At 42.2% G+C, this 27,057-nt stretch overlaps 1 long non-coding RNA gene across 1 annotated transcript in view; it reads right to left on the bottom strand.

Moving 5' to 3' along the window:
* The window catches only part of LOC144807898 (uncharacterized), a 90,942-nt gene that overhangs the window by 19,590 nt on the left and 44,295 nt on the right, over positions 1 to 27,057 (bottom strand). Inside the window, exon 3 of the long non-coding RNA XR_013606512.1 lies at positions 14,157 to 14,258. This is a non-coding gene — a long non-coding RNA (uncharacterized LOC144807898). The remainder of the gene's footprint in view (positions 1 to 14,156; positions 14,259 to 27,057) is intronic.

Here is a 27,057-nt window from a genome sequence, read left to right as displayed (position 1 = left end):
TGGTGGTGTTGCGGTCGTTGTTGTTCTCCAGGTGGAAGTTGAGGTCCCCGAGGAGGATGTAGTCGGCGGAGAGGAGGGCGTGCGGGCTGATGAAGTCGGCGAGGAGGAGTTTAATCTACTTGATCTCAGAGCCAATTACATCATGGGGTGTCCATAAACACTCAGGTGGATTACCTGTGCAGAATGTTTCCTTTGACCTCAGCATCTTAATCTTCTGGCAGATTTCAGAAGGTGAGGGTGTCATATAAGTCACCTATTCATATCAATGCTCAACTCCTGAATTTTCTGTCAATGTTTCAGAATCATCCAGATATGGCAATATATGCCTTGGCCAGCTCTTGGCCCTTCAGTCAATTCAATTGTTTACAAGTCAGCTGGCAAGAATCTAGAAGGAATTATGTTCGTTCTGCCATTTCGGAAAAGGTGTTTCTGCTCTTGAGGAGGTTGGCATTTGGGCCGTAATTTATAATGCCATTGAGCACTGCTCGCCTGTTGCAGCCACAACTACCCTACATTCTCTGGCCTAATTCTGTTGGTCTGGAGAAGGAGAGGGAGGAGTTATTGAAAAAGGCCTCTCTTTTTCTATTTCCAGATCAGTGCAAGCTTCCAGACGATAATCCACTAATAAGGTTTGATTCTTCATGCAGAGAGACAGATTTTTCTCTCCAGTTAAGACTTCAGTTCCTATTATCCTCCTCCAGTTCCTCCAGTTCCTAGAGTGATTTGAGAAGAGAATGTCTGTGGCCACCCTCAGATTGCAATGATCTGCAATAAAGTCATTCAGATGTCCATGGAATGAGCTGTTTGCAGCTAAACCTTTAGTGTCTAGGCTTTCTAAAGACGTTGATATCATAAGACAAGAATTTGTAACCCACATAGAGCAGAGTCTTACGGGAGAGGTGACCACCACCTGCAAGGGCCAGGGGCCTATGGAACATGTCTTTGGCAAAAGGAGATGTAGGATGGCTGCTACTGGTAAGGGCCTGAGGACTGAGCTGGCCTCATCCACGTATGGTCAAGCTGTCCAATGTGACAGCCATTGGAGCAGCGCATCCTGGAAGAATGCTTCAAGGCACTGGACCCCAAAGCCTTTTTGGTCCACTGGCAGTTGCAATTTGGTCAGGGCAACGTGCCAATGTCTGGATCCCCATGTTACTGTACAGAGGAGAGTGTTCCGTTCCCTGAAGAAGGAGTCTAACCTGGAGATTCACAAAGTAGTACAGAAGAAAGTGCAGGACACCTATTTTCGCTAGTACGATTTTACCAATAGGTGCCTTTTGGAAGGGACCGCAAAAAGTGCAATTAGTACCGTATACCTGCAAGGCCTTGTGGAGGTTCCCCTCATAAGGGTCCAGGGGTGTTTGGTAGAGGCAGACCACCAAGTACTGCGTCGTCTGTGCGTACCAATTTAGGCAGGTGTCACCAACGTATATGTCCTGAGGCGGTTGACCATGTTTGTGCAAGTACCGGCCAATGGAATGCCCAACTCCTGAACTCTCTCATTTAACTGCACAGCCAGAGACTCCATTATCAGAACCAATAGCAGGGGGAGAGTGGACATCACTACCTCGTCCGTCAACACCCAGGAAGCAAGTCGAAACAAAATTAACTAGGCGGATCTTGGACTTTGGGTTGGGGTACAATAGTTTTGTGTAAGCTAAAAGCTATGGTCTGATTTGATTGTGAGTGAGCACTGCAAACAGGCAATGTCAGACCATGGTATTGAATGTCTTTTTTAAATCAACAATGGGGCAAGTCCCCCATGGGAACTACCCCCTTACCTGGTCCTACAAATTGAGAGGCGGCGGATATTCTGGGAAGTGCTACGACCCGGAGCGAAGCTGTTTTGAATGGGCTCCACCAGCTCCTGGAGGATCTCAGCATATCGTTCAGTTAGAATTTAGCATAGGAATTTATAATCTCTCCGAGAATAGCAATGGGTCTGAAAGAAGCTAGTTGTGTGGGGTCCTTGTCTGGCTTGGAGAGGGATACCAGGATGAACTCACAAAGCAATGGAGGAAGCTCTCCACCCCCTAGCACAGCTCTGTACATATCCGACAACTCGGTTGCTAGGAGTGATGAAAAAGTATGGTAATACTCAAGGGGGAGGCTGTCTAAGCCAGGTTCTTTGTTCCAGCCAAGGTCACAGATCAGTTTTTTTTCCGCTGTGTTTGTGGTATCCATGTCCAAAGAGAGCCTTTTGAGGATCTAGATGCGAGGAGAACAATGCCCACCAGGAACATGTCCACATGCTCTGCCGGAAGCTCTGGTGGCGCCCAGTAAATGAATGAGTAATACTCATAGAATGATTGCAGTGTACCAGCCTGGTTGTGGACTGTAACACCTGAAAGATTGACCACTTTGATTATGGGATGAGTCACTGACACCTGTCCGACTAGCAAAGCTAGGAGTTTGCCATGTTTGTTGAGTTCCCGATGGACTTTACCTGCGTGTGATGTGAAGTTATAGTTCCGTACGTTTTCAAGGAGAGCAGGGTATGCAATTTTCACATCTACTAGCTTGCGGGACTAGCATGAATCAGTGTCTATTGATTAACCTTGATTAGCTAGTGCCCACTAAGCTGCCCCTATGCCACTCTCCAAGGTCCTGTGGATTACTGCTATCTGCTGGATACAGGCTCCCCTCACGACCACCTTGAAGGCACCCCATTCTGTCCTAGTAGAAGCTGTAATTGTGGTTTTAGCAGAGTACTGCCTGATGCATACCCCCTTCTCTTCCTGGAATACCCGGTCATTAAGACAGTCTCACAGCAGTTTCCAAGTGGGTGTGGGAGGCGGGAGGGCCATTTGAGGTCCTTTGCATGCACGTATAGATCAGAGACTTTTCTTCCCAGCTAGTCCACATGCTGAATGAGGGGTAGGAGACATGGAGAGTGGAGGAAACGGTAAAACTGCATGTGCTGGCTATGCGGAATGAAATGGAAGGAATAAAGCCAGAATGTAAGAGGTCGGAACACCATGCTTCTGGAAGCACCCAGTAGAGTATGCAGGTTTGAAAATGATCCACCTGTGCATTTAGAGGGGAATGCGGCAGGGGATGATGGGATCTATATAGGGCTAGGTCAAGACTGCAGTCATAATCTCCGCCTTACACCCATGGTGACTCAGTGGTATGGGCAAATGCAGACGAGAGAGTATCCCAGATGGCCCCTGCTCGGCCTTGGGCGCATAAACACTTCTAATTAGAACTGGCTGGTAATCTAGGTGGCCCTTGAGAAGGGCGTAATGGCCATTGCTGTCTACTGTCATACCGGTTTCCGGAAAGGGGACCCCAGTATGAATCCACATGGATACGTTGAACAGGTTGTCGTCGAAAAAAGCCCCTTCAGTTCCTGTGCAAATGGTCCAACTCTCCGGCCGTGACATGTGTCTCTTGAGTAAAATACCCTGCGCCTGCTAGCTTTTGATGTAGGAGCAGACGGCATAGCATCTTCTAGTGGTGTGTATGTCATGGATGTTTAAGGTGAAGGATCGGATGTCAGTGCTGTGAGCCATATTGATGCGCAAGTGGTGCGAGCACGGGGTGCCTTATGTCAGACCCAGAATTGCCAGATCCGAGCCCTGGGAACCATGAGTCTTCTACATGCCAAAATGTTGTTGTTGTGAGAAAGGAGATGGTTAAGGGGAACTGTGTCAACTGGGGAGGGAGAACATCTCAATGCTGAGAGCTTACCACAACAGGTGGTGCACCCAAACTGAGCATATAAATCTCACAGTGAATTTTACCTCCGATAGGAATCAAGAGATTCTTCTCCATTACTTACCTCCAGATAATACCAATAAAGACCTTTGATGCATCTCCTGGAAGTAGTAAGTGCTATAAGAACTACTTTAAGAGATTTAATAAAGGGTCTCTGATGCCCACTTTGTAAATTTCAAACCTGTTAAGAGAGGGGAAAAAACAACTTCTTCCACTACAGCACAATGGGTATGATCAGTTAGCTCCACAGCTTATCTGGGTTGTGGGAAGGGGATCACTGGGAAAATGAATACTCAGTCATCTAGAGGATTGATATCGTCCTGGGCTGAATGGGCAGAGGTTTATTTTAGGGAGATTTGTAAGGCTGCAACGTAGGCCTCACCTTCAACATATATTTATCATGATAGATTGCATGTTAATCGGGACTACGAGTTACACTTTGGGTTAAAGCTTATTTTGGGTCCAATGTCCGCTTGTAAAAATTGTTTGCTTTCCTTTTTTATGTTTGTTGAGGTACCAGAGATCAGATAAATATTTGTGTTCGACACAAATTTATGTATGATTTTAATGCATCAGGAGTATGAAATGGATTTTAAGTACGTTTCTTCCAGCTTTATTCAGCTTTTATTCTTTAGTTTGTTCTTTTGACTGATGAATGGAAGGGGTAAGCTTGGTCAAACCTCATTAGGTAAGGAATGGGATGAAGAAGAAAAAGAAGAACTAATAGACAAATTACTTATGAGTAATCTTCATTACTAGGATTCTCTCTTACTCATCCTATTGCTTACAAAACCTTCATCCTGCCCTGGTGTACTTCATATCCTTTTTTCCTGAGGGCTAGATGGTAAACAGGCAGTCCTGGGAGAAAAAAGGAGATTCATGGGTAAATCCTTATCCCAAGGATAGAAAGAGAAAACATCTTTATCTAGTAGTTAGCTGTACTGGAGAACAGGCACATTCACTCATCATATATGTACTGGGAGGAGTAGGAAAGAATTGGAGTAATGAATATTACCAGTAAGTAATTTGAGCACCATATTGCATGGGAAGGAGAAGGAGTGTGTGTGTTTCACAATTCATCTCTTCCTGGCTTTGTAGGCAAATTAACCAAGGCCACAGTTGTATTTTCTAGTGACCTCTGCCTCTCAAAAATTATTTAGTATTCTTAGACTTCCTTTTAGGTCTCGCCTAGACAGCGCGCATGGGCTGTCTCTCTGAGACATTTAGTAATTAGCATGTGTGTGGAAACTTTAGCTGTTGATCTCGTATTGGTGAGTTCGCTTGTCTTTTTCTTTGTCTTTCTGTTGACAGGTTAATATGTGTGTTTCTCCCTCCTTTTTTTGTGGGGGAATGCCTAGACAGCACAGCCAAACTACTGTTTTCATGCTATCAGTGGATTGAAGTGTTTCTGTTGTTACTTTTTTTTGTTGGTGGTTGCTAGCTTACGTTAAACATGGATGTAGTGTATTTGCACTAGTCGTAATTATGAGGCCAGAGACATTGGGCGTGGCGTGGTTACAGTTGTCTTTTTAGTGGTTTATGATAAACGAAAATGTACAGTTTGCGTGTTTAATAAGTATATAGGCAACTTTGTAACACCGCGGGTACAACTTTACCATTTTCCTGTGTATACCTTTGGTGTGTTTAATAAGTCTATAGGCTACTTTGTAACACTGCATGTGTTTGTAGTTAGCTGCAATTGTTTGCACTTTTAATAGGGTATAATATAGGCAATATGAAATAAAAAAAATTCCGCTGGCGCATGTAATAAGTATATAGGCACCTTTGTAACGCTGCAAGCACAACTTTAGCATTTTTCTGTGGTTACCATTCCTGTGTCTAATCAGTATATAGGCAACTTTGTAACACAGTGAGCAAAACTTTAGCATTTAGAATAGATTAAAATGTGTGTTGTTTAGTTTGTTTACGCATAATTAGCCTGCTTTTGTTTTGTTTTTTACTTTTAGGCTGCTTTTGTTCCCTAAACATATGTTTATCTATTATATTATATTAGCACAGTAACAAACGCACCGTGAAAGCATTTTTTTTCTACTGTTTAATTTATGGCAAAGAGATGCAGGGTTTTTGATTAGGCAAAAACTTTACATAGGATTTTGTAAAAAAATTTTGAGACTAAAAACGAAAGAGGTTTCGGTGCTTTTAGCATGCGCCAGCTGTACACAAAATGTTTCTTTTTATTTAACCTGTTTACATGCGAGCACAACTTTAGCATCCTGCTGTGGTTGATTTGCATCCCACAGATGCTGCCGACGAATAGATTACAATCTGGCTCGCTCAGCTTCTTTGCCCTTAATTAACCTGTCCTGGTTTCCTTTTTGAAGTGTAGGATTTTACACCGAAACATCACACTATAGCAGATTTTCTGGCTGCTTTTTTCCCCCAAACATACGTTTATGTATTGCATTATATTAACACAGTAACAAACACCCTGTGAAAGCAATTTTTAAAAAAACTATGTTTTGAGCGTAATGTAACCAATGGATTTTGCTTTTATTTAATGCTATAAAGTTTGTTTGTGTGGAGCTGCAAGCATTTAGCTAAAGGCATTCTTTAGTGGTTGATTTGTAACTAAAGAATTGTGGGTGTTTTACTTACAAAATCTCTTTATACTGTATATTTATTCTGTTACTTTGCGTAACACAGAGCATATGATTTAAATGTTAATAGTGTTTTAGCTACAGCCGCTTTCCCACTGTTTAATTTGTAAGACAAGCGATGCATGCGTTTTTATAAGGCGGCAGATTCACATAGCGTGTTTTTTGTTTACCCTGCATAACATAAATGAGACAAACTGTAGAAATAAGGGTGGGATGTTGTTAAAGGTCCAAACTTGCAACGTACGAGTTTGGCAAACATGTTTAATTGTTTAGTTGTACTTAGTAACCTTTTATTGGGGAAGAAACATTTAGGGGCACATTAGGCGCCCGCCATCCCATCGTAAAAAGGGACCAACCGCCATAAGGGCAGGGTACCGTGGGTTCCATTAGGATGCATCCGCCACAGTGGTGAACGCATCCTGCATTCCTAACATTGTGGTGGGAGGTGCACTCAGCACCGCCCGCCACAATGCCAGGAAGGCATGTCGTGCACTTCCATGCACAACATGGCAGGTGCTGCCATGTTGTACTTGGAAGTGCAGGGGGGTACCCTCCATGTGCACCTCCCTCCCCCCAGAGTCCCTGGGGGCCTGCAACGGGCCCCCACAAGCAACGCCCATATGCCTTTCCATGGCGACAATGCCGCCACGGAAAGGCATGCTTCCACCCTTGTAGTAATATGGTTGGAGGTGTCTAACAGACACAGCCACCATATAAACTTCTTTCCTGCCCTGTAGGCAATCGTGCGGATTGCCTACCAGCGGAAAACCGACAGACGGTCTTCCCGTCCGCCGGGGTCCCCCCGCCATGGTAATGTGGCGGGGGGGGAAATAGTAGGGGGCGGATGTTGTTGCCGTGCGGAACGTCACCACCATACGGGCAGTGGCTATCCTCCTGTTCTCCTAATGTGCCCCCTAATATTTATATACACATAATGACTAAATATTAACTTAGGTGGAGTTACGCTTAAATGTATTTTTGTGTGTAGTAGGCAATACGCAGCTACTGTCACCCTTCTAGTGCTTGTGAATGGTTTAAGCAGAAGGTGTACTTTGAAAACAATATCTGTGCAGCGCGACCCTTAACATACAGACAAGGCACCGTAAATCTGCCTTATTTTTGCGTATAATTTAGTCAACGCTGACATATATTTTGGTGCTTGTTGGCCAAGTAATTTTAGTGGTCTTGCATATAGATTTACGTGTACAATGTACGCAAATGTACATTAATATTTATGCGACAAAGCTTCTGTTACCTGCAAGTACTGTGTTTTTGAACACAGGCATGTGTAGTCATTAATGAAGGTGTACAGTGGTGTTACTGACCCGGTCCCCCCACCGTATTACCCGTGTATGGTTTTTTGAGTTGCATTTTTTGGAGCATAGGCTAGTCAACTTGTAGGTACACACCCTCTCTAAAGCTTGCCATGCCACAAATAGACACAGTGCTTGTATCTGCATTCCACTGAGCCGCTGTGCTCTATGCTTCCTTGTGGTGCACACAAGGGTGTATGCTAGGAAGATATGAGGCAATAGGGCTTGCCAGGTACATGTAACAGACTAGTGCCCCACAAGGTGGTGGTGGTGGGGGAGGTGGGGATTTGAAGCTTGTACTTTTCGTAGCTATATGTGACATTTATTGTCTTATGTTTGCCTACTGCTTATTATTAATGCCTTTAAAGCGATATTTGTGCGGCCTTTGGACTCTGTGTGTGTCCTTTTCAGGCCCTGTTTACTGATATGTGAGCCTTTTAAACATAATAATGTGTGTAACAAAGAGCATATGGACTAAACTTTCACAGTGTTTTAGCTGAAGGTGCTTTTTGTAAAGTTGCCTTTTTTGGGTGCATAATTTAGTTAACCCGCCCATATATTTTTGTGTTTTCCGTACACATAATTTTCAGTGAACTTGTAGATAGATTTACATGGGCAATGTATGCGAATCAACAGCAAGATGTATGCGGCAAAGCTACAGTTACAGGTAAGTAATGTATTTTTGAAGACAGGCATGTGTAGTAGTTCATGAAGGTACTGCTACTGACCAGTGCCCCCACCGCATTACCATTGTACGGTTTTTTGAGCCACATCCATTTGGACAAACGCTAGTTACGCTGTATGTACACACCATTTCTAAAGCTCGCTATGCCATAAACAGACCACAGTGCTTGTATTTGCATTCCAGTGAGCTGCTGTGCACTGTGCTTCCTTTTTATGCAAACAGGGGCTTATGCTGTGGAGATATTAGGCAATAGGGTTTGTTATGTACATTTAACAGCTTACAGCATCACAACTTGGTGGTGATGGTGGGGGAGGCGGGGAGACGAAACATGTCATTTTGTTTGCTTTCTGTGACTTTTATTCTGTTTTGTGTGCCTTTTGATCACAATTTCCAGTGCTTCTTCATTTCTCAAAAAAGAGGTGCTGGGGCTTTTATTATGCGGCAGCTTTACACAAAATGTTTTTGAGAGTTAATCTGTCCAAAAACTGTAGAAATAAGGGCGCGATATTGCTAAAGGACCAAACTTGCAACGTACGAGTTTGGAAAACATGTTTTTGGGGTTTAGTTGTACCTAGTAACCCTTTTATTGTGGACAAAGCACTTAATATTTTTTATACAAATAATAAATGATTATTAAGTTAAGTGGAGCTATGCTATATATTTTCTTTGGTGTGTCTCAGTAATTCGTAGCTCCTGCCGCCGTACTAGTGCTTGTGAATAGTTTAAGCAGAATCTGTACTTTGAAAATGATTTGGTTTAAGAGTTTTGTAGAGTGGCCTTTGGCATACAGGCAAAGCACTGTAACATTGCCTTTTTATTAGCATGATTCAGTCACCCCGGCCACATACGTTGGTGCTCGCCAGCTATATATATTTAGTGGCTTTGTGGATAGATTTACGTGTGCAATGTACGGGAATCTACATCATGATTTATATGGACAAGCTACTGTTACCGGTAAGTATGTGTTTTTAAGTACAGGCATGTGTCGTCGTTAATGAAGGTGTGCGGTGGTGCTAGTGACCCGCTCCCCCCCCCCCCCCCCCCACCGCATTACCTGTGTACGGATTTTTTAGCCACATCTTCTTGGACAGACACTAGTCACCCACTCTAAAGCTCGCCATGCCACAGACAGATATAGCTACCGCGCCCTCCTAGTGCTTCTCAATGATTTATGCTGAATCTGTACTTTTAAAACCATACGTGTATAAAAGATAAAAGATTTTCTGCGCGACCCTTTATCACATACAGAGAGGGGACCATGAATGTGGCTTTTTTTGGCGCATAATTTTGTCAACCCAGCCACATATGTTGGTGCTCGCCGGCCACATAATTCTAGTGGCTTTGCAGAAAGATTTACGTGTGCAAAGTACAGATTCTACATCAGGATTTATGCGGCAAAGCTACTTTTACTGGCAAGTACTGTGTTTTTGCACACATGTATGTGTAGTAGTTAATGAAGGTGTGCAGTGGTGTTACTGACTCGGTCCCCCCACCGTACCCCCACCGTATTACCCGTGTGCGGATGTTCTAGCCGTATTTTTTTGACCAGACGCTAGTCATGCATGCTGTATGTACACACCCTCTCTAAAGCTCGCCATGCCACAGACAGACCACAGTGCTTGTATCTGCAATCCACTGAGTCGCTGTGCTCTGTGCTTCCTTGTGGTGCACACAGGGGTTTATGCTGTGGAGATATAAGGCAATAGGGCTCGCTCTGTATATTTAATAGTATAGATCACCACAAGGTGGTGGTGGTGGAGGTGAGGATGCCAAACATGTACTTTTCTTCGCTATATGTGACTTTTATTCTCTCATGTGTGCATTTTGATCATTATTTGTGCCTTTAAAGTGCTTCTTGTGTAACCTTTGTAATGTGTGTGTGTCCATTCCAGGCCACACTAGCCTTCTTTACCCACATATGAGCCTTTTAAACGTACTGTTTGCCTTTTACACTTCACTGTCACATTGTGCCTTTTTTTTTTACCTTTTAGGAGAGTCCTTTAAATTCATATGTGTTTTTTATTCTTATGTACATTTTGGTTTCATTGCACAGGAAACACGTAGCTACTGCCGCATTCATATTGCTTAATTTGCAACAAAGGAAGTGGACTAAACTTTGATAGTGTTTTAGTTGCAGCTACGTTCCTACTGCTTAATTTGTGACAAAGAGATGCCGGTTTTCTGATCAGGCAAAAACTTTACACAGTACCTTTTATTAAAAGTTAAAGACTAAAATCCAAAGCGGTTCCGGGGCTTTTATAATGCGCTACCAGTACACAACATGTTTTTTTTTTTTATTTAACCTGCCTACATGCGAGCACAACTTTAGCATCCTGCTGTGGTTGATTTGCATCCCACAGATGCTGCAGACGAATAGATTACAATCTGTCTCACTCAGCTTCTTTGCCCTTAATTAGCCTGTCCTGGTTTCCTTTCTGAAGTGTAGGATTTTACACTGAAATATCACAGTATAGCAGACTCTCTGTCTGCTTTTTTCTGCCAAACATATGTTTATCTATTCCATTATATTAACATAGTTACAAACTCACCGTGAAAGCAATTTTATAAAAGCTTGGGGGCATATTATCAACAAATAGCGATATTTATCACTAAGGAGGGTCACCGGATTTTATCACTGAGATAACGTGCTATTAGCAACGTTTATCTCAAAAGCGATAACATTTCCGGCGATAGCGGCGAAATCCGTGAATATCACTGAGGATACGGTGATCTTCATGCATTATCGCTAACAGGGTCTTAGCCATTATATCCACCTCCCATTGGATATAATGGCTAAGAACTGGTCTGAGCAGGCATTAGTTTTTGGAGATATTCACGCCTAGCACGAATATTTCCATCGCCACGTCTGTGTTGGTAATAGGCGATGGCGATGTTAGCTACTGCTTTCAGTCGCTAACAGGTTGGGTACGCCCACTTTGCATGTCATTAGAGATAAATATCGCTGACATGCAAAGCGGGCCCCAAACCGCTCGCTATCGCCTACAAGCTGTCGCTAACTGCTGTTAGCGACAGCTTGCTAATAGGGCGATAGAACTATCATCTCTTAGCGGCCGAAAACTGCCGCTCAAGTGGCGATAATTTCCTATTGCCCCCCTTGATAATATGCCCCTAAGTTTTGAGCGTAATTTAACAAATTTATTCTGCTTTTATTCACCGCTACAAATGTTGTTTGTGTGGAGCTGTAAACATGTAGCTACAGCCGTCCTTTTACTGGTAAATTTGTAACAAAGGAATTGTGGGTCTTTTAATTACAAAATCTCTTTATACTGTATATTTATTTTGTTACATTGGTTAACACAGAGCATATAATTAAATGTTAAAAGTGTTTTAGCTACAGCTGCCTTCCCACTGTTTAATTTGTAAAGGAAGAGGTGCATGTGTTTTTCTTAGGCAGAATATTCATATAGCGTGTTTTCTGTTTAGCCTGCATAACATAAATGAAACAAACAAGAGAAATAGATATATGGGATATTGTTAAAGGTCCAAACTTGCAACGTACAAGTTTGGCAAACATGTTTTATGCTTTATTTGTACTTTGTAACCTTTTATTGTGTACAAAGCACCTAATATTTATATACACATAATGACTATTATATTTTTATATGGCTTTGCAGATAGACTAACGTGTGCAAAGTGTAGATGTTACAGCAGGATGTATGCGGCAAAGCTACTTTTACCGGTAAGTAATGTGTTTTTGCACACAGGCATGTGTAATAGTTAATGAAGGTGTGCAGTGGTGTTACTGACCCGGTCCCCCCACCGTAATACCCGTGTATGGATTTTTTAGGTGCATTTTTTGTCACTCTGAATGTACATACTCTTTCTAAAGCTCGCCATGCCACAAACAGACATAGCTACAGACGCCCTCCAAATGCTTCTAAATGGTTTATGCTGAACCTGTACTTTTAAAACAATATGTGTATAAAAGATTTACAGCGCGACCTCTAGCATACAGACAAGGCACCATCATTTTGCCTTTTGTTTGTGCATAATTTAGTCAACGCGGCCACATAATTTGGTGCTCGCCGGCCATATAATTCCAGTGGCCTTGCAGATAGATTTTCATGTGTAAATACGGGAATCTACATTAGGTTTTATTTGGCAGAGCTACTGTTACTGGGAAGTAATGTGTTTTTGAAGACAGGCATGTTTAGTAGTTATTGAAGGAGTGCAGTGCTGCTACTGACTCATCCCCCATTCATCCCCCCACTGTATTACTCGTGTATGGATTTTTGAGTCACATCATTTTGGACAGACGCCAGTTACCCTATATGTACACACCCTCTCTAAACACACCCTTTCTAAAGCTTGCTATGCCACAAACAGACCACAGTGCTTGTATTTGCTTTCCACTGAACCGCTGTGCTCTGTGCTTCCTTGTGGTGCACACAGGAGCTTATGCTGTGGAGATATAAGGCAATAGGGTTCACCATGTACATTTAACATACTGGGAGTTGCAGTCCTGGTTTTCATCCATCCCCCACACTTGATTTCCATGTTTTGTAACAGGGGGTCTTGGAATGGAAGCCTGGTCTCGGCATGTCATCGGACAAGGCTGGACACTAAGTTCTGGGGTCCTGTAGTGATGGTGTAGGGTTGTGTTGAACAGAGTGGGTAGCACTCATTTTGAGGTAGTATATAGTGCTGGAAGCCTGGTTTGTCTGTGATGTTATAGTGTTTGCATAATGACAAAAGTGAGGCCTGAAGGAAGACCACAAACCAGTTGTGTACGGTTGCTTATGTTTGCACATGGTAATGTTTGCTTGTGCAGATCCGTTCAAGTCTCCATGGGACTGCCGAACTGAGTGACTGTGTAAGTTTGTGTGTGGGTCGTACACATGCCTTTTGGGTTGCCTACAGGTTGAGTTGCCCAGATTGTGTTTCTGTCCAGCAGCATAGGGAGGTGTCCACGTGGATATAATTCTGTTGTTGGACTTTGTGTGGGTTACACAAGACACTCGGTTGTTGGGTAGAGGTTGTGCTGATCAGTGTGTTCTCTGTAGGCATATGGATTTGTCCATGTGGCTTTAATGCCCTTGTAGGTCTGTTTGTGATTTCCAAAAGGCACTCTTGTGTTGGGCAGAGGTTGTTTTTGTTCTTCTATACACAAATGGAGAACTCACGGTGGCTGACATGCTGGTTCAACTGCAGGTCTGTGTGTGCATTACACAAGGCTTTAAGGGATTGTATTGAGTTTGTGTGAGGTGGTTTGTTTGTTCTTTCATAGGCCTGTGAAGGGTGGCGGCCTCATGAAATGTGGCCTCATGAGCTCCTATGGAGTTTGTGTTTTGTATTCTGTGAGTTTTCGTTTACCACTGTGGGGGTCTGTATGTGGCTGTGTTAGTATTTAGCTGGTCTGAGAGAATTAGGTTGTCCTGAATGCTTTGTGTTTGCTGGAGTGTGTGGTGGGTGTCTGAGACATTGAGCTTCTATTGTGTGTAGGGGGATCTGTGTGCCGACCTGTGTTTGGCTCCATCGATGAATGGTTCTCTGAGACTACGAGCTTCTCTAGCAGTAATAAGTGTATTTCTTAAGCACAAGTGTATTGCGGAGCTCTTTCTGATCAGACAGCTAAAGTCTGGAACCAACTCCCTCTGCTGGTTAGGTCTCAAACCAACCATACTAAATTTAGGACACTTAAAAATGGGGCTATTCAAACAATATCCTTGAATTTGAGTATTTGGGGAATGTTTGTCTTTGCAGCATAATCAGCTGTCTTAGCTTGTACAAATCAGTGTCAAGAGGCCCTTCTGTTGCTGTTTGTGCTTTATAAACTTTTCAAATAAATAAAATACTCACATAGCCCCATACGCTGGTGTAAACACGCATCCATATTACGATCACAATACACGATCTTCTCCACACCTCCCGGGTTGTAAAAGTGACATCTTATGGCTCCACCTACAGGGGTGAGGAAAGGAGAGGAGAGGGGAAGGGGAGGTGACGGGATGGCACAGCAGGGCAGTGGAGTGGATTGGAGAGGAGCGGAGAAGGAGACCAAAATTAGACATATGTCAGCCTTAAATGAGTGTGAGAAATGGGCAGACATAAAGGAAGTGTGACAAAGAAGGATTCCCTACAGGGTAAGGAGAAGGAAGGCTGAAAGACATCAAGAACATTTTTGAAAGTGAGAGAATGAGAGACAGAGAAAGTAACATATGAAGAAGACATTAAATACCCAGATCTATGAACCGAAAAGTAGGAATTACAAAAACAGGGTATGGTGAATAAAAGAGATACGATTAATAAATACATTTTTCATCTAGAATTTTTAGCTCCTTCTTTAACATACTCTTCACCCCTACACTTTCCTTAAACTGATGAGCCAGGATAAACTATGTTGGGAGATGGGGTGGTTGATTAACATATGAAACACCCTTCTGAGATAGCTACAATGATCATCATCCAAAAATAAATTTTTTGGGTCATAAACCTTAAAATATTCTTCTAAAAAAAACATACAATAACACATAATTTGTTTTCGTAGTATTAATAAAGTGCACCATAGCATAGGGTCAGAAGACGAGAAACTCCACATAAAATTGGATCAGAGTACAGTCCAGTGATAAAAACCTAAAAATCGGTCTACTAGTCATCTGACTGAGTTTAAAAGTCTACTGATTGAACCTGTAGATCTAGTGTTATAGAGGGCACCACCGCCTCCACAAACATATGTGCATAATAGTAATTGTCGTGTTCAGCTAAATGACCCAGGCTGAAACAGGTAAGTGATGCTTTGATTTTTCATTTTTTTCCTGCCTTGTGCCCACATGCACGTCCGTTCCTTCTGCCCTCGTTCAATCTAATGCCCGCCCTACTCCCTGACCGGAAGTGGTGTCCGGTCTCTGTCCCCTCTCCTAGGTCCAAGTGCAGGGTCCTAGTGCCCCCTGATCCCACGTCACAACACCTCCCCCTTGTCACGGAAGAATGTGAAGAGAGAGAGAGAGATCCTGTGTATTGTGTCAAAAGAGAGAGAGAGGAGAGAGAGAGAGAGAGAGAGAGAGAGAGAAAGAGAGAGAGAGAGAGAGAGAGAGAGAGAGAGAGATGGAAAATGGAAAGAATGGAGAGATATGAGGTCATCCCCTTCGCTATATTTCTTTGATCAATCTTTTTGTCCTTATGCTCACTCTTTTTGAACAAGTTCCTTCCTTTTCTTTTTGTGACTCCTATTCTTGTCCTTCATTCTTGTCCGTCCATCTTCTTTCCTTGTCTGTTGCTTTTGTTCTCTCCTGTGCTCCTGTGGTCTCTGCCACTGCGACCTCTCCATCTTCGCCGATGGTCTTCACTCCTTTGAAATGAGAACTGTTTCTTTTTATTCGGTACGGGCCAGCTTCAGCAGTGATCATTGGCCCTTTCACCTCCGTTACTATTATCTGGTCTTTGGAGAATGGACTGTCAGACTTTCTCTGTTGCCGCTGACGCACTATCACTTGGTCTCCTTGCTTGTGGTGCCCTGTGGAGACATGTCTTCTGTCGTCCGCGTAAGCTTTCATCTTCTCTTTTGCCTCCTGGTCTCTGGCAGCAATGCTCCTGTGTTCTGATGGTCTCTCCGCTTCTAGCTGTGGTAGACATGTTCTGTTTGTCCTTGCCACCACTATCTCAGCTGGACATCTCCCTGTGGAGCTGTGGGGGTGTTTCTATAGTCCCGTAATACTTGACAGAGCGCCTGTCCTATAGAGAGCTGTGCCAGTTTTGCTCTTTGAACAGCTTTCTTTATGTTGCCCATGAACCTCTCCACCATGCCATTCGCTTGTGGCCACAGAGGCGTTATCTTCCTGTGATGAATGCCTAGGTAGGTCATGAATCTTTTGAACTCCTCCCTTAAGAATGGAGGACTGTTGTCTGTCTTTAGTGACTCTGGTTATCCCCAGGCTGCACATATGTCATCTAGTACTGGTAGTGTCACGGTTGCTGATGTCAAGGAGACATGGCGTACTATGGGAAACCTCAAGTATTCGTCAATGATCACGAGCAGATAGTGGCCCGTGTCTAACGGCCCTTAGAGGTCTGTCGCCAACGTTGCCAATACTGCCTTTGGAAGTTTTCTGACCTTTGAAATGGTCCGGCTTTGCTGGCTGGCTTGTTGTTTGACAGCTCATGATAGTGTCTTCCACCATCTTGTCTAGACCAGGGAACCATACCTTCTCCGGCAGCATCTTCTTTGTCACCACTATGCCTTTGTGCGCCTCGTGTGCCAAACTGACAGTCTGTCGACGTAGCCCTTTCGGTATTACTATCCTTGTTCCTCACATTAGTATGCCATTTTCAGTCTCTGATAGTTCGTTGTGTATCTACTTGAATGTTATTACTTACTCCTTGTTGACTCGGTCCCCATTGCGCAGTCGTTGTTGATGTGTCTCCATCTTTGCTGTCTTGTTGCTTTCACCACTTGCATTTTGTTGTCCTTTTCTGCCTCTTGTTTTAGTTCAGCCAGTGTTATAGGCGCCAGCGTGTTCTGTCTTAGTACGAAGTTGAGATATTCTTCTGCCATTTAGATCTTCTCTGGTGCCTGTGGTAAGGGGTGTTGAGACATGTAGTCAGCCAGGTTGTGTTCTTTGCTTGGCTTATGCACTATCTTGAAATTGTAGTCCATCAGTCATATGCCCCAGTGCTCCATGCGAGGCGGCATCTTTTCATTCGGATTGCCATATATTGTCAGCAGAGCCTGATGGTCAGTGACAATGGTAAATAGTTTTCCGTAGATGAAAATGTGATAGTGTTTGCATGCCCAGACCACTGCTAAGCTCTCCTTTTCATGTTCGGAGCATGCTCTTTTAACGTCAGATGGACATTTGCTTGCATATGCAACAATTTTTCTTGGTGAGTCTCTCCCTGGCAGGTGTTGTGCTAAGATTGACCCTTATCCTACCGGGCTGGAGTCTACGGTCAACTCAGTGCATAGCAGCAGATTGAAGTAGGTAAGGTGGTCTACTGCCATCATGACCTGTCTGATGGCTTTGAATGCCCAGCCACACTCTTGTGACCAGATGAACTTCTGACCCTGCTTTGTCAGATCCACAGTGGTGTGCTCCCTGTGGCAAAGTCCTTCATGTAGCGGGCAATGTAACTAGCAAGACCAAGAAACGACCTCTCTTCTGCAACATCAATTGGAGGATTTGCCTTTTTTAATGTCTCCACCTTGCTGGGGTCTGGCCACATTCCTTTTTTTTGAGAAGATATGCCCAAAGAATACCAGTTCACTTCTTCCCAGCTCGTGTTTGTCAGCATTTAACGTAAGTCCTGCTTGTTCCAGCTGCAGGCATACTTCACGTAGGGCAGTGTCATGTGCTTCATCGGACCGACTAAACACCAGGATGTCGTCGCTGTATTTTAGACTGTTCTTTACAGGCCTGATCACCTGCCTTATTGTTTCCTGAAATATTTCCGCAGCTGATGATATGCTGAAACTCAGTCCCTTGTAGCGGAACAGGCCCATGTGCGTAGAGAACGTGGTAATGTATCTCGATTGCTTGTTGAGCTACAGTTGATGGTACCCTTTGTACAGGTCCAGCTTCGAGAATCGGCATGCTCCAGTGAGACAGCTTATCATGTCGTTTGGGTGTGGCCCAGGGTGTTGTTCTCTTTCAATGGCTGTGTTTGGTATCCTCATGTCCACGCATTTGCGGATCTTTGAAGTGTTCTTTTTTGGAACCGCCACTATGGGAGACACCGAGGGAATTGGCCCTTCTGCAGGCTCAATGATGTCTTGTGCCAGCAGACTTTGTATTTCCTCTTCGACCTGATGTTGTAGGAGTACGGGCACTCGTTGGTGATGCTGCGCCACAGGTTTAGTCTCTCTAGGCCTTGTAGTATGGCTGGATGTTCTTGTAGAATGTTCCGTTTCTCTGACATGTGGTATGTCATGGCCAGGAAGCCCATTACCTGTGCTGTGACATTGCTCAGTAGACATGGTGCTGGGATGTATCCCCGTACCACAAGTATCTCTTCTCTGCATGCCCGGTCCTTGTACGTTAGTGTTTCTATGAACTTCCCAATGTTTTCCACCGGCTTCTTCGAGCGCCATGTGAAAACATCGACGGTCGATGTTGATAGTGGTGGTCTTATCTTCATCTTTTAGTATTCCGACGTGCACATGATGCTGCACATGGCCCCACTATCAAGCATGAAGCGTGAGCTGTGGCATCCTACATCAACCTCCACAGTTGCTGTTTTCTTTATTTGTTGCTCCTCCAAAGTGTTGATGTATCCTGGCCTTCGTTCCTCCTTGGGTGCATCTGACATCAAATATAGTTGTTCCGCCCTTTCCGGCGCGACTATTCCTCCCGATTCACCTGAGGAACTGCGATTTGCGGTCTCCATGTGCCTGGCATGCCTGCTTGTTGCTGCTCCCGGTCTTGCTCGCACATTTCTAAATTGTCTACTCATGCAGGCACTTGAAAAGTGATTGTCTCTGTTGCACTTTCTGCTTCTTTGGCCCATTGCCGGGCATGCACCAACGTGATGGAAGTCAAGGCCGCACCAGTAGCATGTTCTTTCTTGTCTTTTCATTGGCGGTGGCAATGTGCTGTCTCTTTTCTTGCAGCTTCCCATTACGCGATTCGCTTATTCTGCCCTTCTGTCTTTTCTTTGCTCCATCTCTGTGGCGTGTCTCATTGCTCTTGCTTCTGCTCGGGCCATTGTCAGTATTTTCTCCAGCGTTGTTGGTTCCTTCACAATATGTGCGCGGAACTTCACGGACTGGCAACCTTTGATGATGCGCAGTCGTATCGCTTGTTCATTGTCAAACTTGTCAAATTCACAATACATTACTAGCTTTTGCAGTCTTGTCTCAAAATCGTCGAGGGACTCCTCTGCTTGTTGACACGCTGTGTTAAATGTGTATCTCTCGAAGTAGATGTTTCTTTGCTGGTCAAACTTCTCTGTGAGACACTGTATCAGTCCCTTGTACGTCGCTGTTTTGTCATTGGGGAATGTTGTGAGCAGGTCTTCTACTTCATCTCCTGCGAGATTCAAAAAGAGGTCAACATGTTTGGCCTCTGCGATGTCTGTGGCGCGCATGTAGCACTCAAATTGCTGAATCCAGCATTCCAACCTGATGCCTGTCTGGGGTTCCAATATGCTGAATGGTAGTGGCCTGCGAAATATTGCCTATGCGCCTGGGTTTGTCACTTTCGTTGGCCATTGTTCTCCCTTTCCTTTGTCTTCCTTTTATAATACTGTGTTCCTTCTAGCTTTTTTTGTGCTGCAATTTCCTTTTAATTTATTATTTTCACCTTTTCTTTTCGCTTTTTGTTACTGCCTGTCTTCAAAATGGCCGCCTGGCCCTCTCCAGCCTCTTATTCGCCATACAGCCTGCCAGTGCTTCTATGGGCGAGATTTGCCATCTATTGTATTGCTTGTCTTCAAAATGGACGCCAGGCTTTCCTCAGCTCTTCATTGGCTGTCCCGCCTGACTTCAAGATGGCCGCCGAGGTCTCGCGAGATTTCGAGTTGAATATCAACACGGGACGCTCAGGCTCTCGTTTAGTTATGCGTGCAGCTTTTCCCCGACCGGGCGCTTATTTAGCACTTCAATCACCTCACTCTCACTGATGCGGCCGGGGTGGGCTCCAGATGTTGCCGAGGATGTCGCACACGGACCAGGGTGGGTTCCTGGCTCCGTTTCTGTCATGATCATGGTAGGCCCCCCATATTCAGCGTCTTCTCTTCTTTGGGGCCCGACAGACCAGTGTAGGCTCCCGGTTTTCATCGTCTTCTTGGCTCCCGACATCCTCTTTTTGATCAACGGACCAGGGTGGGCTTCTAGCTCCGCGTGGACTTGGTCGCGAGGTTGTTTCTTGTGGTGGCTCCGGATCCCACCTGCTCGTCGCCAGTTGTTGTGTCCAGCGAAATGACCCACTCTGAGACAGGTAAGTGATGCTTTCATTCTTCATTGTTTTCTTGCCTTGTGCCCACATGCATGTACGTTCCCTCTGCCCTCGTTAAGTCTAGTGCCCGCCCCACTCCCTGACCAGAACTGGTGTCCGGTCAGGTCTCTGTCCCCTCCCCTAGGTCTCAGTGCAGGGTCCTAGTGCCACCTGGCCCCAGGTCACGACAGTAATGATGCATCGAGCTACACACAGCACAAATAAAATACAATGAGGAACATCTGACAGTGCATTCACAGTATAAACTATTATAAATATAACCAAAAAATAATAAAAACACTTTAAATAAAACATCAATTTAATGGCGCCAGTATATGCTAAAAAGATTGAAAACTTTTTACCTTTCCTCTTTCTAATTTAGAATACAATGTGCAAAAATCTGCTCAGGCCAAAAACAATATAAGGGGAACTATTGGTTAAAAATAATCCCAGAGCTTGTTGAAAATTGTGGAAACATAAGGTAAGACACATAGGTCCAAGCTAATTACGTCATACATCGGACAGAAAAATAAAACATGTTCGATACTTTCAACAGCATAATTAGTCCACAGTTCACACAAGGTTCCATTATCGTACCACTTTTTCTACTCGGTTGTATGCATATTGATTTAAGGACTCCAAAATAGAACTTCATGAACAAGGACCTTGCCAATGTTTAAGCGGGATGTTCATGAATTAGGGAATTAAAAGTGTTCTCTGGGGAAGATTTCTTAATGACCCTATGAAATTAATATTTTGAACAACTAGATGGGTTACAGGTAAGTACCGCCAGATTTCAGTCCCACAAAGTGCTGATGTTTGGCCTTTGGCTCATTATACCACAGCTCCCAGTGAAATGGCCCTAGATGTGGCTGCCTTAAAAATGTAAAATAGCAGCTGACCTATGTGTGAGTGTGGCCTTGCTCCTCTCTTGATGTCATCACCAACAAAGTCTGTCATCAAGCTTGATTCCCAGATATTCTGAACTAGTAGCATTGTCTAGCATCTTATCTCTCAGTGTCATTTACACCTTCTAGCTCATACGTGGGTTGAAGATCATTATCCTTGACTTAGAGATGTTTATATTCAAACCCTTAATTATACAATCAGATTGAAGAGAGGCCAATGCATTTCGATGTTACTAGGGGGTCTGGAGATCAGGATTGTATCACCAGCGAACAATAACACCAGAACAGTTAGCCCATTTAACTTAGCTTATGATAAAACAAGTATCTCTATGTTTGTATGCTAAAGAGCATGTAGTACTTTCACAAAAGTGAAACTGAAAAATTAGCAAGCAGTGAGAGAGGTGATGACTTTGGGATCCTCCCTAACCTAGGGAGAGAACCAAGCAGATGTCTTGAAAACAAAAATGCACATCTTATTGAACGATTTGGTGGAGGTCCCATCCTCTTAGGACCACCAAAGCACAGTTATTGGCAAACAAACAATCCCAACCAAAGGCCCTGCAAAGCATTATGGGATGAGATTAGCAGTGGGCAGTGAATATTATAGTATCTAAAGTGACAAAATAATTCTACAAAGAGCTGCAGTTCAACTGGTGGTTACTAGATGTCCCTCACGTGTCAAATGCAAATGCTTGATGAAAGGGTTTCAATAATTTTGCATTTGACACGTGAGGGACATCTTGTAATGACTAGTGGAACTGCAGCTTGATGTAAGAATAATTTCAATGGTTTTTCATTTGACTCATGAGGGACATCTAGTAATGACTAGTTGAACTGCATCTCTTTGTAGAATTATTTTGATATTGTATACTATAATATTCAGTGCCCACTGCTAATCTCGTCCCATAATGCATTGCTGGGCCTTTGGTTGGGATTGTTTTTTTGCCAATAACTGTGCTTGGGACGGTCCTGAGAGGATGGGACCACCACCGAAGTTCAACAAGATGTGCTTTTTGTTTATGGTATTTGTGTTCAAGGCATCGGATGGACCCCAAAATCTTCACCTCTCTCATTGACTGATGTTTTCATTGAAAAAGTTCACTTTTGTGAATTGGTTATATGCCTTTTAGGATGTAAAATTGCTTTATCAAAGCATCTGAGGATGTTGTTGATTTATTTGCTACACTACGTGATTAAGCAAAGTTTTTATACTGTGCTAAGTGCAATTTGCGGAGTGTGAATTAGTACAAACTACGTATGCTCCATTAGCGTAGCATAGTACTATGCCCAGGGTTAGTTATTAGTTACATACATTCAAGGGGAAAGTTATAGTAAAATCAACCCCTGTAAGGCAAGTGTGCTTAATGACACTATTTGCTAAATAATGATCCAAGGTTACAAGAACAGGAGACGTCTTATGGCTCACTGGGACAATTGTAAAGATTACATTTATGTAAAGTTTCTTGCCAAATCCCTACTAGTAATATACCCAAAATGTCCTTGCTGACTAGTGATAGTTATTTATAGTAACATTTTGAAAAGATCTAAGCCTAGATCAATAATCCTCCAGACCCTCTGCCGGAGGTGAAAAGCTCAGCTGTAGATAAATAAAAGTCACGTAGCTTGGGCAGAATGCTGAATTACTTAGTCAAGTCTCTTCAACAAGTCATGTGTGGAAATTATTCACATAGGTGAGCCAGCCCGGGTCATTTAAAGGTTCGCCCACCTCTGTAAAAGTAATAAAGCGTGTACGCTGGGCATGTATAAAGTTACTCTGGATGGAGTTGGACTCATCTGTAATTTGAAGTCCTGTTCAAGTATTGGTCTAGTATTGGACTAGATCCAATGGCAGGCAAATGGGAAAGATTATTGTGTTTATTTGGCTGGTGGTAGAATCAGCTGCTTGGACAAGACAATCCTAGTTGTTGTGTCCCCTAATATTAAAATTGACAAGTCAGTGAATATTGTTTAAGCCTACCAGAGCTGCAGAACAATTTTAATATTCTTTCAGACTCTCTGGACTAATTTCCTCTCTCTATGCAGGAGGTTGGATAAAAAAAAACAAGCAGTAGGACAGCAATATTTGATCCTAGTTGTGTGCTATTCCTACATTGGTTTAAAATGTAACATGCCAAATCATGATGTTTACAAATTATAATAGCACATTCTCCAGGAATACTCTTCTTGGCATACACAATCCACCCCACTCTTCTAACCATCTAATGTCATTGGAGTGATTGTTATGATCCACTGGGTCAGAATTATCACCAGTTGAAAGGTCCACGGACTTGCCATACTTTACCTGAGCCCTGAAGAAGTCAAGGGTTTTACACCCAATGACGAAACACATGTTGATGGGCCTGTGAAGCTACACACCATTAAATTCTACACATCAAGAAAGAACACTTTGTAATTATTCTCGAACAATAACTACATTTTATGTTATTTTACTTTCATGCGTGTGCACAGGACTTGTTGTTCCATTTTATAATGGTAATTTTGGGAATTAATTTATTAATAACTATTTATTAATTGGTTGTTATTTTAATTGATTAGTAATTATGTGAATTGTGTCATTTTTTTAGGAGCGGGTGGTGGGGTTGACAGGGGTAAAGGGTGGGAAGTAATTTAGTTTTAATAATCATTAGTTAATTAATGCTAATTAATTAATTACAATTTAAATTTGGCAATTGTGTAATTGATTTTAGATGTGAGTTGTGGGGTTTACAATGGTAAAGGGTGTGTAGTAAAGTATTTTAAATAAATTAATATGTTGTCATCAATTGATATTAATTCTTAAATTTTAAATTAAATATGGAAATTGTGTAATGACTTTTAGGTGTGGGTTGTGGTGTTTATTGTGGTATAAGGTGGAAAGTAATATATGTTTATGTTTAATTAATTAATAATTAGTTGAGGATTAATATTAATTCATCAATTGATAATTAATTAGGGCAATTGTTTATTTTTAATTTGCGTGTGGATTTTGGTTTTAAAGGGGTAACGAACAGGGAGTAAATTAATTTTCATTTGTTTTAATTTGTTTTTTAATTAATACAATTTTTAATTGATAATTATGTTAATTATGGAGGGACTTTTTAAAATTACGCTGTGTGTTGTGAATTGTGTGGTGTTATAGGGTAGGAAATAAAATAGATTACATTTATGTAATAACTAATGTTTTTCTTTATAAAAAATTATATTCAAAAATAGTTATTTGCTTGTAAAATATTTGGTAAATGTTTTAATATAATCATTGTAGGTATTTGTTATATCTAAAATTGTAATATTTTTCTGTTTTGTAATTTTTTATATTTCTTTAAATGTTTTATTTTTTTGTTTTTAAAAATCTTTTGTGTTGTTGATATTTTGTTTGTTTTCCATTTTGAACTAACACCAGTGGAAATATTATTTTTTTTCTCTTTGCTATCAGACACTTTCCCTACTGTTGCACTAATTGGAGTGGGAATAGTAATTTTTACCCCTCCGCTATCCAACATTTTCCCTACTGTTGCACTTACTGGAGTGGAAATATTAAGTTTTACCCCTCCGCTATCCAACACTTTTGCTACTGTTGAACTAACTGGAGTGGGAATAGTAATAGTTATCCCTCTTCTATCCAACACTTTCTGTACTGTTGCACCCATTGGAGTGGGAACAGTAATTTTTACCCCTCTGCTATCCAATAATTTCCCTACTGTTGCCCTTATTTGAGTGGGAATAGTAATTTTTACCGCTCCGCTATCCAACACTTTTCCTACTGTTACACTCACTGGGGTGGGAATAATAATTTTTACCCCTTTGCTGTCCAACACTATCCTTACTTTTGCCTTCACGGGAGTGGGATTAGTCAATTTTACCAGCCCGCTATCCAACATACTACTGTTGCACTAACTCAAGTGCAAAATCGTACTTTGAAGACTATTACATATTTTAACGTTTTAATTTATAATATATTGTTTGTTAATTAGATTGTATGTTATAAGTGTATGCAAATATATATTTATTTATTTGTATCTTTTTATATATTGATAAAATCCAATGTTTTCCCTACAGTTGCACTTACTAGAGTGGGAATATTAAGTTTCACCCCTCCGCTATCCAGCACTTTCCCTACTGTTGCACTAACTGGAGTGGGAATTGTAATTTTTACCTTTCCTCTATCCAACACGTTCTGTACTGTTGCACCAATTGGAGTGGGAACAGTAATTGTTACCCCTGCGCTATCCAACAATATCCCTACTGTTGCACTTACTGGAGTGGGAATAGTAATTTTTATCCCTCCGCTATCCAACACTTTCCCTACTGTTTTATTCACTGGAGTGTGAATAGTAATTTTTACCCCTCCACTGTCCAACACTTTCCTTACTTTTGCACTCACTGGCGTGGGATTAGTCAGTTTTACTAGTCCGCTATCCAACATACTACTGTTGCACTAACTCAAGTGCAAAATTTTACTTTGAAGACTATTACATATTTTAATGTTTTCATTTATAATATATTGTTTTTAATTAGATTTTATGTTATAAGTGTATGCAAAAATATAATTATTTATTTGTATATGTTTATATATTGATAAAATCATAAAATAGATTACAATTAATACTTTAATTGTTTTAAAGTATGTTTATATGTATATATGTTCAAAAAAATGTAATGAATGTATTTTTTATATTTGTTAAAATGCATATTAAACGTAAATTATTTTGTTTAAATCATTTTATTATTTAATATATTCAACATTGTTTTATATAAGTTAAGCATTCAATATTTTGTGCATCTATATTTTGTACATCCGTATTTTTTTAAAAAAAAATATTCTTACAATTATTAATATAGGATGTTGATATTTTTGATATCGATATTTATGTCTCGATTTTTGTGTATGGGGGTATTTTGGGGGTCGATATTTTGTCAGTGAACCGCGAACACCTACCGTACGTCCAAAAGAGTGAAAGAGTGGCCAGTGTATAAAAAGAGGAAGTTTGGCAAAATAACATAATAGCCTCCACAAGACCACCATTTTTGTTAGAGTCACCCTTTACGCCACCGACAGTGGCATAGTTTGCAAAACAACATCTTGAATGCAACACAGAGATCGCACAAACCAGATTGGACTCCAGAAGGTCCTCCGGTTTGTGGTAAATATGTATCCCCAAGTAAAGAAATATGCAGCTGCCATGCAAGTTGGAAGCCATGCATACTAAACAGCAAGTTTGGAGTTTCAGTGCTAAAAGGGAAGAGACACGACTTAGTCCAGCTCCATAAATGGTAGAAAAGTCAGTAAACAAGCTAGCAGTAGTGGGAGGTATAGGTCAAGCATCATTAAGATAGAGCAGCATGTAATCTGCATAAAGGTAGACAGAGTGTATAAAGTTCCATGATAGCACCCCCCAGGGCACACAGACAATGAGCCAAATGTTTCAGTCAAATTATAAATTAGAGGAGACAACGGGCATTCCTTTCGGGTACCTACTTATGTTGCAACGGGATCTGAGATATGGCAACCAATTTTAACTCTGGTCATGGGATTAGTGTAAATGTTTTAATCAGTCGGAGAAAGCGAGGTCCCAGTCCATATCAGCCAAGCAGTTCAAAAGAAAAATGCCATTTGAGAGAGTAAAAAGACTTGTGCAAGTCCAGGACTAGGCATCTTGAGAGGGGATATTGCTGTGGGGCATGCTCAAGAAGCCGAAAAAGACAGCGAAGCATTAAGGAGGAGTATCTGGCAGGTAAACAAACATTTTGATCTGTGTGAACCAGCTGCGGAACCAAGGAGGCTAGATGATCAACCAGAACCTTTGCCAGAATTTTGTAACCAGTATTTAGTAATGCAAGTGGTCTGTAGGAATGTAGGTCAAGCAGATCTCTATCGGCTTTAGGCAATGAGATGAGTAGGTCATCACACTACGAGGGTGGCAAGGC

The sequence above is a fragment of the Lissotriton helveticus genome, chromosome 1_2 (assembly GCF_964261635.1).
Source record: "Lissotriton helveticus chromosome 1_2, aLisHel1.1, whole genome shotgun sequence".
In the NCBI taxonomy this organism is placed as follows: domain Eukaryota; kingdom Metazoa; phylum Chordata; class Amphibia; order Caudata; family Salamandridae; genus Lissotriton; species Lissotriton helveticus.
This window is presented reverse-complemented; position numbering and strand designations above follow the sequence as displayed.